The sequence below is a fragment of the Bombus bifarius genome, unplaced genomic scaffold (assembly GCF_011952205.1).
Source record: "Bombus bifarius isolate JDL3187 unplaced genomic scaffold, Bbif_JDL3187 scf7180000008546, whole genome shotgun sequence".
In the NCBI taxonomy this organism is placed as follows: domain Eukaryota; kingdom Metazoa; phylum Arthropoda; class Insecta; order Hymenoptera; family Apidae; genus Bombus; species Bombus bifarius.
In genome coordinates, this window is record NW_022884719.1 from 143,495 (window position 1) to 156,364 (window position 12,870).

Consider the following 12,870-nt stretch of genomic DNA (forward strand, 5'->3'; position numbering starts at 1 on the left):
CTACTTAACACCTAATCTCACGCACGCACTGACTGTACTTAGACATATACAAGTATTAATTCTTAACAAGTATTAATTCGTACAATAAACGCTTAGAGTTAATATAATAAAATCACAAATCAAAATAAAACACTTCTCATGTCGCATGTAATAGAGGTACAATTGTTCAAAACATAAAATTTGTATATTCTAAGTATCATAATCTAAGAACGCATTCGCTATTTCCAAGGAGCTTCGCAGTACCATTAACGACATTGTTTTCATATCTTTTATACTACTTTTCAGTTCCTGAAGATTTTTCTTTGTAAAAGACGGAATAGCCCCTCTACAGCCAATAACCACAGGTAATATTCCGCCTTCTATACACTTATATTTCTTCTTTAATTCAGCTAAACATTTTCCATATTTTTTCATTTTCTCATTGCAGGCCTGTTGAAGATTTTCTCTGTTCTCAAAGCGGATTGTCACGTCGACTACGATCAGCTTGTCTTCGTTTTTAATTACTATGTCAGGCTTTATCGAATTTTCTCCAACCTGCAACTGGGGTTCTACGAGAACGGCATTACTCTCTCTAGTGGCTAATCTTTCAGCCAGTAAATTCTTTATATCATCATGACGCTTAATTCTTTTAGGTTTCGTACTTCCACAGAATCCTAAAATGTGACCTAACGTTTCGGGTCGACTGTGACACCTTCGACACCGTATATCTATATTCTTATTTGCTCGAGCTAGAGTCACTCTATTTCCGTAAGTATTTGTTCTTAGTTTTATTGCACCTATAAAGCGCGATGGTTTTAATAGATCGTGTTCCTTTAGCCAGCAGTTTCCTATTTTGTCCTGATAAAAAGCAGAAGCACCCTGTCCCTGGGACTTCAAACCGTTCCAATCTTCCCAGTTTTCTTTCTTCAGCCGTCTTTTGGCCTTCTCTATATCTTTGAGCGATGTTGGCCAGTTAATTCTTAACGAATGAGCTATACGTTCTAATTTCTTGCGTTCTGCACTATTGAGACACAATTTAGAGATTGCCGGATCAGCGGACTCTGTCATCCTTATAGCGTTGCGCAGTATAGATAATTTAATCACGTGTTCGTACCTCGGTAGCCCCAAGCCGCCATTAGATTTGGCGGTATAAAAAAAGCCAGAGGCGGTAGAAGGTACTAGGTGTAGTATTAACTTTATCTGCTGCCGCAGTTCACTATCTAAGAATCTCAAGACTGAATCACTCGGTGGACAGATTAGGAACCCATATATAAATCTGGGCATAATGTAAGACGCAATTAACTCCACTTTCTGTTGTGGCTTAAGTGGCATTTTGCGCACCCTTTTAACTATGTCGATAATGTCAGGAACTATAATACCGCCTGTCAGGCCACGCCATGTTTCAATCTTTACATCAAGATATTTAAAGACGGTGTCTGGATCTGCTGCCGATATCTTATTACCTTGGATTGATAAATCAGGGTCTACCATGTACCATGTGTCCCGGCTAGTTCTAATTTCAAATGTTAGACACTTAGGTATAGACACCACTATGCCTAGTTTCCTTAGGTATTCGTGCGTAAGGTCTAATTGGGATTGTGCTTCGCTTCTGTTCGCACCTAATAAGACGATATTATTTCCAAATACTAGGATAGCTATTCTACTGTTACTTTCGGCATTAACCTTCAAGCCTAGAGTTTTCTTCTGTAAATCTTCTGATAGTAGTCCGATGCAAAAATTGAGTAATAATGGCGATAAAGGATCGCCTTGTTTGAGGCCACGCTTTACGTGTATTTCAACTTGACTATTTGATGCTTTAATATATGTCACAACATCGGTGTACATATTTTCTATTAAGTCACAGATTCCGGCAGGGATGCCTTTTTTGGCCATACTTCTCGTTATAGCTGTATGCGGAATAGTGTCAAAAGCTTCCGAAATATCCAAAACTGATACTATTCCACCATCCAGAATTTTGGATAATTTAATAGCCCCATTTAAGAGCATAACATTGTTTTTCTCCGAGGTAAAATCTTTTTTTCTGATATCTTGTTCCGTGATCTTCCTTAAACGGATATCCACTAATGCCGAAAAGATGCGACTGAGTAGTGAGCTAACTGTTATTGGGCGCCAATTCTTCACACTAGCGAGATTCTGTCCATACTTAGGAATTAACGTCGCGCGATTTAATTTCCAGGGTTTGGGGTAATAACTTGTAACCAGAATTATATTGTATAATAGGGCCAAGACTACCTCTAATCCTTTTTGTTGCAGGTGTTTCTTTCGCAGACCGTCCAGGCCAGCAGCTGATTTCTGTGATATCTTATTTATTTTAGTACGAACCTCTTCAGGGGTAACCGGGGTAAGTGTTCTACTGATATTTATTTCATTAATCTGATTATCATTTTCTATTTCCAGGTTTGGACCAAGTGTACCCCAGAGCGTTTCGTAGAGATTCTTTATCTCGTGTCCTGACGGAGACATTTGTGGTAGTTGTAGTAAGTTAAGATCGCCCATTACCGCGATATCTGCCAGCCTTTTGGGACATTCTCTAAACATATTCTGGCATATAGCGTACGAAAAGCGTTTCCTATGACGCCTATTGTTCATATTTAATCTCTCATTAAAGCTATTTTTAAATTGTTGCTGCTTGCGACTATTCTCTTTTCCACTGCAGTTTTGATTTCCTTTTTCTTTGTTACTTATAGTAGCTGTTTCACTTGTTTTGTTAAGAAATGGGACTAGTATATCCTCAATAAAACTGTCTATTCCACTACGCAATTCGACTGTTCCCTGTATGTAATTGCGCCATAACATCCTTATAGTATTATATATCTCAATCACTAATTGCGTCATATTTCCAGGACTATTTGCTTCCTCTATCGACTTCGTAAGCCACTCTTCGCTTAGAACCGCATCTCCTTCTTCCATCTCATCCTCCTTAACCATTTTCTCTTTTCTTTCTCCCTCATTTTCTAATGATCGCCTGTGCACCTCTTCCCTATTCATTTTTATCTCTTCCTGGTTTCCCACTTCAGTTTCCGTGTTAAGTATATTATTGTTGTTATTATCATTCTCGGTTTCGTCTCCTACCCTAACTTTACCTATTCCTGACTCCGCAGTTTTACGCAAATCTCTTCGCTTGTCGCTTATTTGTTTGGCTGTTTTACTGGTAATAATCTTTGCTATTTCAGCATTTATTTGTTTAAAATTGCGAAAACGTAGCTCTAATATTTTTAGTGAATCAGTTTCTTCCGTTGTCCATATTGCTCCTCTCGGGCGGTTACGGACTTGAGTAGTATCTCTCGACGTGCTCATCGCATGTCTTTTTTCATTCCGTAAATGTGGATGATCGTGCCTCTCGTGAGTGGATAACCCTCGCTGAGTGTCAAACCTATCATTACACAATTCGCATTGAAATGCTTTTGGAGGACCAGTATCAACTGATCCTTTACACTTACCATAATGACAATACCACCCATGTAGTTTTGAGTAACTTTTTAGGCAGAGTCGACAACACCACGATATTTTATTTTCCAGATGATGACTATTAATGTGTTCATTAAGACTTTTTAAGGTATTAAACGCAAATCTAAGACCTTCCCTAACGCAAAAGGGACATAGTGCGTCGCCTTTTAGAGGCACACAGATCGTCATTTCATTGTTCGCATTATCCATATTTATAGCCACGTCGTTTACAAAGGTCTCCTTCTCAGCGAATTGATCGGCCACAGAATTCCCGGGAACTGGCGACTCTGTGTCCGAGGCTAAAACATTATTCGCACTATAATCCATTATTATTCTATATTACTTTTCCTTCATCCCATACGACAATTCTTATAATTTAATTCCTTAACCATAAACCATGGATAAACCAACTCGTATACAATTAAAACCCATGCCCTCAATTAGAACGCATTTCAACATTTGACACGTTAAATATTCCCCAATTAACCTCCTCTCTCAGTAAGGCAAAAGCATTAAACATTTAAATGAAATAGATAACAAACCATTTTTCCTCAAACAGTTTAACAGCCCAAGTAACGTATCTCATGAGCTCAAGGGAATACACCACACTCCATTTAGCAATAGCCGCCGCGCCTACGAGTGCTATATTGTGTTTCAAGACTATGTTACCAGTACTACGGTACCACTCGGTAGTGTGACTTGAACGGGAAGGGCAACAACTCCTAACCACTCTAAAAGCAACCAGGCCCACCGCGGCGACACCAGCAACGACCAAAATGGAGACAAGAATGAAATGTATGATGTATGATAATGATAAATGAATGTATGACGCATGCCTATTTAGAAATACTAAAGGAGAAATCAATCATCATACCATGCAGTTAATTACTGCCCATGGTATTTTTAATCAATATAGGAAAAAAATAAATAAAGATACTGACGGGAGATGTTGGGACTGTAATGCAGATTCTCACGATGCTGAGCATGCGTTATTTAACTGCTCCAGATGTCAAATTCTAAGAACGCCATTGGAAAATCATGCTGGAGAACTACTGACGCCTTTCTGGAAATTCTGTGAAACAATTATGAAAACTAGACAATTGCAAGAAAAGGAATGGGAACAGCGGAGAAGAAGGAAACATTAACCGTTTGAGTACCACGGGTCTTTGAAAAAACAAGATCGAAAAATTCCCAACAGTGCGATAGCGCTTGTCTTAATCAATTGCAAAGAGAAACAAGCGTAATAACGATCGAAATATTTGTTATTTTATGAAATAAATCTATATATGTATGCATACTATTAGTTTATAAATATTTCAGGTTTTGTTCAGTAAAAATTATTAAGAGTATAACAATAAAATACAAAAAACCGTCAATCGTCCGTAGCGTTCAAATGTACTAGGACTTTCCAACACAAAATCTAAACAGCGATCGCGTTGCTTAGGACTCAAACGGTTAAACACATAAACATGTCAAGTACAATAATCATATAAAAGATCTTACTTACTTAATTATGGTAGAAATAAGTTTAAACTAAATTATAAATGTCCTCAAAAAAATTAGCAGAGTAGTCCGAGATGTATTGCATAGCAGCTCACATAATCTTATAACAGTGGTGATCTTCTAAATTCAGTTACAAGCTAAATTGCTTAATTATCATATCATGACGTGGCCTATATCAAAGAAATAAGGTATTATAACATAAATATATAGCAGTGAATATGAAGATAATATAAAGACATGTTAAAATTACATAACTTACATTCTAAGTTATGTTGTCTCATTACGTGCATATGATATGGAGAAATTACCAAATAAATTCCCATACAACTACAAATCTAGATAAATTTTATTAATTACCAAATACGTTAAGGAAATGTAAGGTAATAGACTAATAATACACAGTGGGTTACAAAAGTATTCGTACGTTTACACTTACAAATTTCAATTAATAAAATGAGTACTAATAAAATGTATACTAAACTAATTTGTTAAAATAATTTGGTATTCATAGTGACAGGAAAGTATCAAGATTACATCAGTAAAATTTGGAAATGATTCAATAATATAGACAGGAGTTATGATACATTTATTAGAAACATTCATGATAAGCGTTTCACAAAGGTATTCGAACGCTGTAACACTGTTGATAGTTTTTCATTTTCCTTTGCAGCGAATGTAAACATCATTGCGAAATAAAATTATTGGTACGTTCATTTGATGTTAGGATATCGTTCCAGTAACAGTAACGTAAATGTGTGCACAATAGTATTTAAAATGAATACCAAAAAGTCTGAAATAAAAAAGTGTGAAAGAGAAATAATATTCCGATTACATGACGACGGCAAATCATATAACGAGATTGCCGGAATTGTGAACAAAAGTAAGTCCGCAATACATTATACCATAAAAAAGTCGTAAAATGAGGGAACACTTGCAAACAAACTCGATCAGGTCAACCAAAGAAATTGACTGGATGAAAGGAGAAATTTATCATTCGCGAATTAAAAAAAAATTCTACTACATCCGCTCCTCAACTCGCAAGTATGGTAGCTGATATGTTTCATAAAGAAGTTTACCCGGAATTATGTCGACGAATCTTACGAACCAATGTTTTTCATGGCAGAGTACCGCGAAAGAAGTCATATATTAATGCGGTCGATCATAAAAAACAGATTGACTTTTGCAAAAACCTATATTAATAAAGATAATTCTTTTTGGGATAGAGTCATCTTTTCGAACGAGTCAAAATTTAACATTTTTGGCTCGGATGGTCAAAATTATGTGTGGAGAAAACCAAATACGGAATTGGAAATTCGACATTTACATCAAACAGTGAAACACGGAAATGGATCGGTTATGGTGTGGGGGTGCATAGTTGCCAGTGGCGCCGGAAATTTGATATTTACTGATGGAATACTTGATAAATATACATATTTAAATATTTTAAAAAATAACCTTAAAGAAAGTGTCCGCAAATTAGGATTATTCGAATATTTCCACTTCCAACATGATAATGATCCTAAGCATACTGCTAGAATTGTGAAAGAATGGGTCATATATAACACATCACACATGTTAATTACTCTACCGCAAAGTCCAGACATAAGTCCGATTGAAAATTTATGGGCTGAAATCGGAAAAAATGAAATAAATTTCAAATAACCTCAAAGAAAGTATTGAAAGATAAAATTATAGAAATATGGAACTCTGTTAAGTGTAGTTTTACAAAATTATTGGTTTACAGTATGGAGCGTCGATTGAGAAAACATTATTGCTGCTAAAGGTGGCCCAACAAAATATTAATATTAAATAATTTAATAATATATGTAGCATTCAAATACTTTTGTGAGTCACTTACAATGCGTACTTCTAATAAATGGATCATAACTCCTACCTATGTAGGTAATGTTACTGACATAATCTTAAGACTTTTATCTTCCTATTGACATCTGCTTGTCTAAGCAAATTATTACCACCTAATAACAAAATCCATAATCGCTTAGTTGCCAACCTAATACTTTAATGTACATTATTTCGGCCATTCAAGTTTGCATATGTAAGCCTTCGAATACTTTCGTGAGCCACTGTATGAAAGATAACCTAGTATGCATGTGGTTAAATGATCTAACCACATGCCAATAGGATCAAGGCTGTAATACGGCCTAATATGCAGCAGCACTGACACAAGTCAAAAATTTTCATTTTATATGACATACTCATGAATTTTGATGCACTCAAAATAGATATTCATATTTAAAATTAAACGAAGTTACACATCATGTGCTGAAAATAACAGAACACTAAATAAAGAATGCAATTGAAACTTGTGACTTATAAATACCAAAAGTAGAACTCCACTAAGGGGAGATACTAATGGTAGATAATAAGTAATACAATGCATATATTTAGTGTATATTAATCATTATTAAGTGTACACGTACTGACATTCACGGCCACTTTGAATTACTCATACTATGTACATAACTAGTAGTGCTAAAGAAGTGGTAAAGTGTCAAACTATAATAAGGAATTATAGATAAATTAAAATACCACAAGTAGAATGATAAATCTAAAATATTTCAATATTCTATTAACAATATCATGAAATATATGAATCCAAGGATTAACAGCTTAGCATCAAACATTAACGATAATATAAAATATTTGATATTAATAAGAAGATACTTAAATATATAATCTGTTTATCAAAATTATGATTATCAATATGTATAAAATTAAGGTAATTTTATCTATAACATGTCCAAATAATAAGTAATAGCAACAGCATCAATAACATAGCACTGGATAGAATAATATAAAATGGTTATTTTAGCATATTAAAAATTTGAAAGAAAAGACACAATGAATATGTATCTCTTTCCGTTTCATTCTTTTGGAGATATAAAATTATTTAATATCTACTTTTGATACAAAATATGATACATTGGATAACAGTAAACTATCCAAAAAGTATATTTTAATGATATTGTCTCAAATTAAGAAGGAACCTAGATCATCTGTTAATGCATATTGATGTTTAATGGTTATAAAGAATAAAGTAATAAACTTAGTTGAAATATGTAATAATAAATATATATATATTACAATTACAAGTATATACTCGTAACAGAAACTTTAAATCAAATTAAAGAAAAGTATCATTATATTATATTATATTATATTTAAAATTATCTAATACTAATCAGATGTAACCCAGATGAAAGCCGTATACAATAAATAACAAGATGATATTAGTAAAATGTTAAACAGTAATGCAACATTTGCAAACACGATATAATAGAGACTATAAGTTAATACTGGATTCTATCAGAGAATATACTAAACACATGGAAATATGTCTATTACAATTAACATCATATAAACTAAGAAGAAATTATTAAATTACATAAATCAAAGTTTAACATGGAAAACAATAAAACTAAGATACTAATATTCCTATCTTTATAATTAAAACTAAAAATCTACAAGTCATTAACTCACCACACTTATACGTTATGAATGTACGTGAATAAAGATAAATTTATGTTACTTGTTCTTTAACTGAAATAATATGAGTTAGTACAACACATTATCGATTAAGGTAGTTGATGCATAATAATCAGTAAATTTATAAATTGGAAAATATGATACAGATAAATAAATATGCCGAATAACACGTGTAACTATAACCAAATAACTATAACCAAAAAACACTGAAGCACATTTAGTATGGATAAATCTCAGGTAAATAATGTTATTTAATAAGGTTTTGGGTTTATAAAATAACGATTCACTTAGATTCGTTTTCTCCAATATATTTCAGTCTTATAACACGTCTTACCACACAGGAATCTCCAAGTCAATAGAACAACGTGGTCGACTTATAAGACAAAAGAGCGTCGTTAGAAGTCGTACCAACTTAGCTTGTAGTAAGCAGCGATCATACCAACTTAACATTTCTCAACAAATAACACCAGAAGACACAAATAATACATACTTTTTCGCCATGAACTGTCAGTTAAATAAACAAATTGTATATTTTATCATGTTACTTGAGCACGTGCTTAATAGCAAAGTACATAGCATCCATCTTGAGAAGGCCATGAAGAACGATGTGATTACAAAGGAAATGTTACACGTGGCGTAATAATATATTAAGATTTTAATTAAATTTATTAACTATATTAGATAATTACAATAAATTTGACAATTATATTGTAATGAACACGTGTCGACTAGTATGACTCTGAATATACTAATGTGGACAATACATACAAGGTGGTAAAAAATTACATGGAAGAAGAATTCTAAGTTAATTTGTTATATATTTTCTACTGAATGAAAATTAAACAAAGGTAACTCATAAACAATACATAAAATACACGATTTGACAGTATAGTGAACGCAAACTGATCAAAATTATCCACCATTTTCACTATTTAATAAAAAACAAACATTGTTAAATATGAACTTAGTACAGAAATCTAAATGTTTTTACGTAAAGATTATATTATAGACCTGTTATTGAACCACATCATGATTATCTAACTCTATACCAAAACAAAACTACACAAGAAAATATAAACGCCAGTATGAATGGTAAACAATCATTTTATAAAAATCTAAGACATATTGAGGTCGTGATTTTCTCCAATCAATGGATGTTGCTTACTAAATTAATTAATAAGCACACCTACATTATAATATTACAAGTTCAACTAATGAAATAACAAAAGTAAATGATAATAATAAATTAATGAACATGACACATAATGGAAACATATATACATATGGATGATGTTATATGATGAATAAAATATGTGATGAATAAAAGTTGATTTCGAGACTTAAATATCCCATAACAACTATAATGCATTAATATGTGTTACATATATAGAAAGTAACATACTAATCAATTTAATGTTAGATTTTTTATTAAAGTAATTCGATTATAGTGAAACATGAGTTTTATGGTATAAATACTCACTAATTAAATACTACATGACTCAGGTTACGATAGAACGAAATTTAATTTCTTATAACCATTGAAATTTAGTAATACTCTATTATGAATTATACTATACTTTATTATTTTAATTTATTATTTATAATTGATTTTAAAACTCTCACTCTGTTTTATTATAAACACCAAGATAATTACATTGCATAGTATATGTTACGACCGATCGCGGAGAGACGCGGTCGCTAGGAAAACGCGTCAGCGAGAGGCGTAAATTCTCGCTACGATTCGGTGAATCGACGCCGCGAAGTAGTCGTTCCCCTGTTTCGGGTAGGATAACAGAGGTGGTTGATTGAATATTACACAGTAGTAAGTTAGGTCACCGTTTATTCCACAACTTATAACGAGGATAGTTACACTGGTGCGTATGTACGAGATGAGTGAGTGACTGATCTGCGGGTGTGTATACCCGCTCGAAGGATGTTGACCGTTCGAAGGATGTGAAATCAGTGGTCTTGGGAGACGATGCTGTCTCGGAGGAAGGCTAAGGATCAGTCTAGCGCACGGGACCATCGGATTTGTTCGTGCCGATGTTATTTAGGAGAGCGAGGGATTAGCCTTCGTTTTTAATTGCTCAAACGAAGGGTCTTAACTGCCCTCGAGAGAAGGTTATTAATGGGGGGAAAGTTGCCGCGTGCGTGACAAAAAAACAACTTTCCCTTGTCCTGCCGTGGTAGACAATAGTGTTTAGAAACTCCTCGGGACCAGTTGTTTGTTTTGTTTAAAGGACCTTTTCTCGTAAATCTATGATTTATGGACGGTGCTTAAGGCTATTGAGGGTACGCCGTACGGAAGAGCGGACCTCTGGTGTCCGTCTGGCCCGCGGTGTGTGACCTGGGCCAGGCAGAGAGTCGCGCGGCGTAACAGTATATTTATTCTTTTATTATATTTTTCATTTCTAACTTTATATTCTTTTATACATTATATATTATACAGTATATTATTATATATTTATACAGTATATTGGTAATCTGCATATCAATATTGATAATAAAATATTTTTATACAAATTGCTTATGATACACATTTTCGATCATATTAATTATGTTACTAATCCTCATATTTTATTCCACGATTTCTTACATCTTACTTTTATGTTATTTTATCTTATTTTATTTTATTATATCTAAATAGTTACTGTCCTGTTAACATTATTAAATTAATTTATTCTACATTACTTCTTTACTCGCAAATTTTCTAAAAAAAACAATGATATTAACCATTTTTTCTTGTCACGTCTCGCGCTTCACATGAGCCGTAACGTGAACCAGGAAAGAAAAAGGAATACGTCATAAGTCGCGAATAGTCAACCAACAAACCAAGCACAGTTCTGCCCGAGCAGTCGAGCTAGGCGGACGTAAAATATAGTGCTTCTGACATAGTGCAAGTGAACCAACCAAGGATGGAAAAAGTTCCAACGATAAGAATATTAAATAAAGGAGAAACATACACTATAAACAGGGCAGTAGACCAACAGTGTCCAATCAAAACAATAAGTGAAGTACAGGACTGCTCAAATACAAAAGAAATAGAAATGGAAATAATACAAGAAGACGACGTAAAGAGCAATACCAACAAGGATCTACCACAACATAACGAAAGCTGGAAGACTGTAACTCCCAGCAAAAAAAGAAAAATAAACGCAAACACAAACGATAGGAGGACCACAGAAACAGAAAGACAGCAATGGCTACAGGAAATTCCCACACAAAACTCCTTCAGCTCGCTGACAGAAGAGATGGACACAGACCCTACAGAAAAACCGAGAACACACACGCCTAAGCCACCGCCAATCTACATAGACGCAAAAATAATAGACCCCCTCATTGATCTGCTAAACAGCACGGCAGGAAAAGAAAACTACACTATCAAACAGCTCAAACTGGACCAGGTAAAAGTACAAACCAATACCCCAGAAACCTACAGAAAAGTAACTAAAGCGCTAAAGGAAAAAAACGCTGGATATCACATTTACCAATCCAAATCCGACAAGAGCTACAAAGCGGTAATCAGAGGTCTACACCCTAAAACAAATACAAACAAAATATGCGAGCAATTGGCCAAGATCGGACACCAGGTAAGAACGATCAACAACATAACCAGATTTGACACTAAGCAGCCACTACCTCTATTCCTAATAGAGCTAGAACCGAAAAGCAACAACAAAGAAATATTTGAAATTAAAAAAATCTCAAACACAATAATCACAGTCGAGCCACCCAGACACAAAAAAGACATACATACGGTGTCAACAATACGGAAACACAAAAAACTACTGCAACAGAAAGCCGGCGTATGTCAAATGCGCAGGAAAGCACCTAACAATGAACTGTCCACACACGGGAAAAATAAATTGTTTTTTTTTCTTTATTTATTTGGATTTTAGAATTTGTTCAGTAGGACATTTGGTAAAATATTATAGCGGTATGCTAATATAACATGTGGGTGGCTACCCCCAGCGGGGTACCATCATCGTGTTTGTTAGGTTATGTCTTTTGTGAGATCTGTTGGGTGTTTCCTTTTTAATCTCCTTTTTATGCTTGATGTGTCTACCGTTTCCGCTGCCAGCCGATTTGGGTGCGATGCTATTCTTTCTCCGTACCTTCTTGCACTTTTGTTGATCACCTCCTTGACCGTTGGTATTCTAAGGTCTTTCCGTATGTCCTCGTTTCTAACGTACCATGGGGCATTTACTATTGTTCTAAGAATTTTAGCTTGGATTGCCTCTATTTTGGTTATATGGTTCATTGCTGCTGATCCCCATAGTACTATCCCGTACGTCCAGATTGGTTTTATGACCATTTTATATATTTTTAGTTCGCTTTCTATGCTTAGTTTGGATTTTCGACTTGTTAGCCAGTACATTTGTCTCATTGCCATCTGTAGTTTGTCTATTGTTG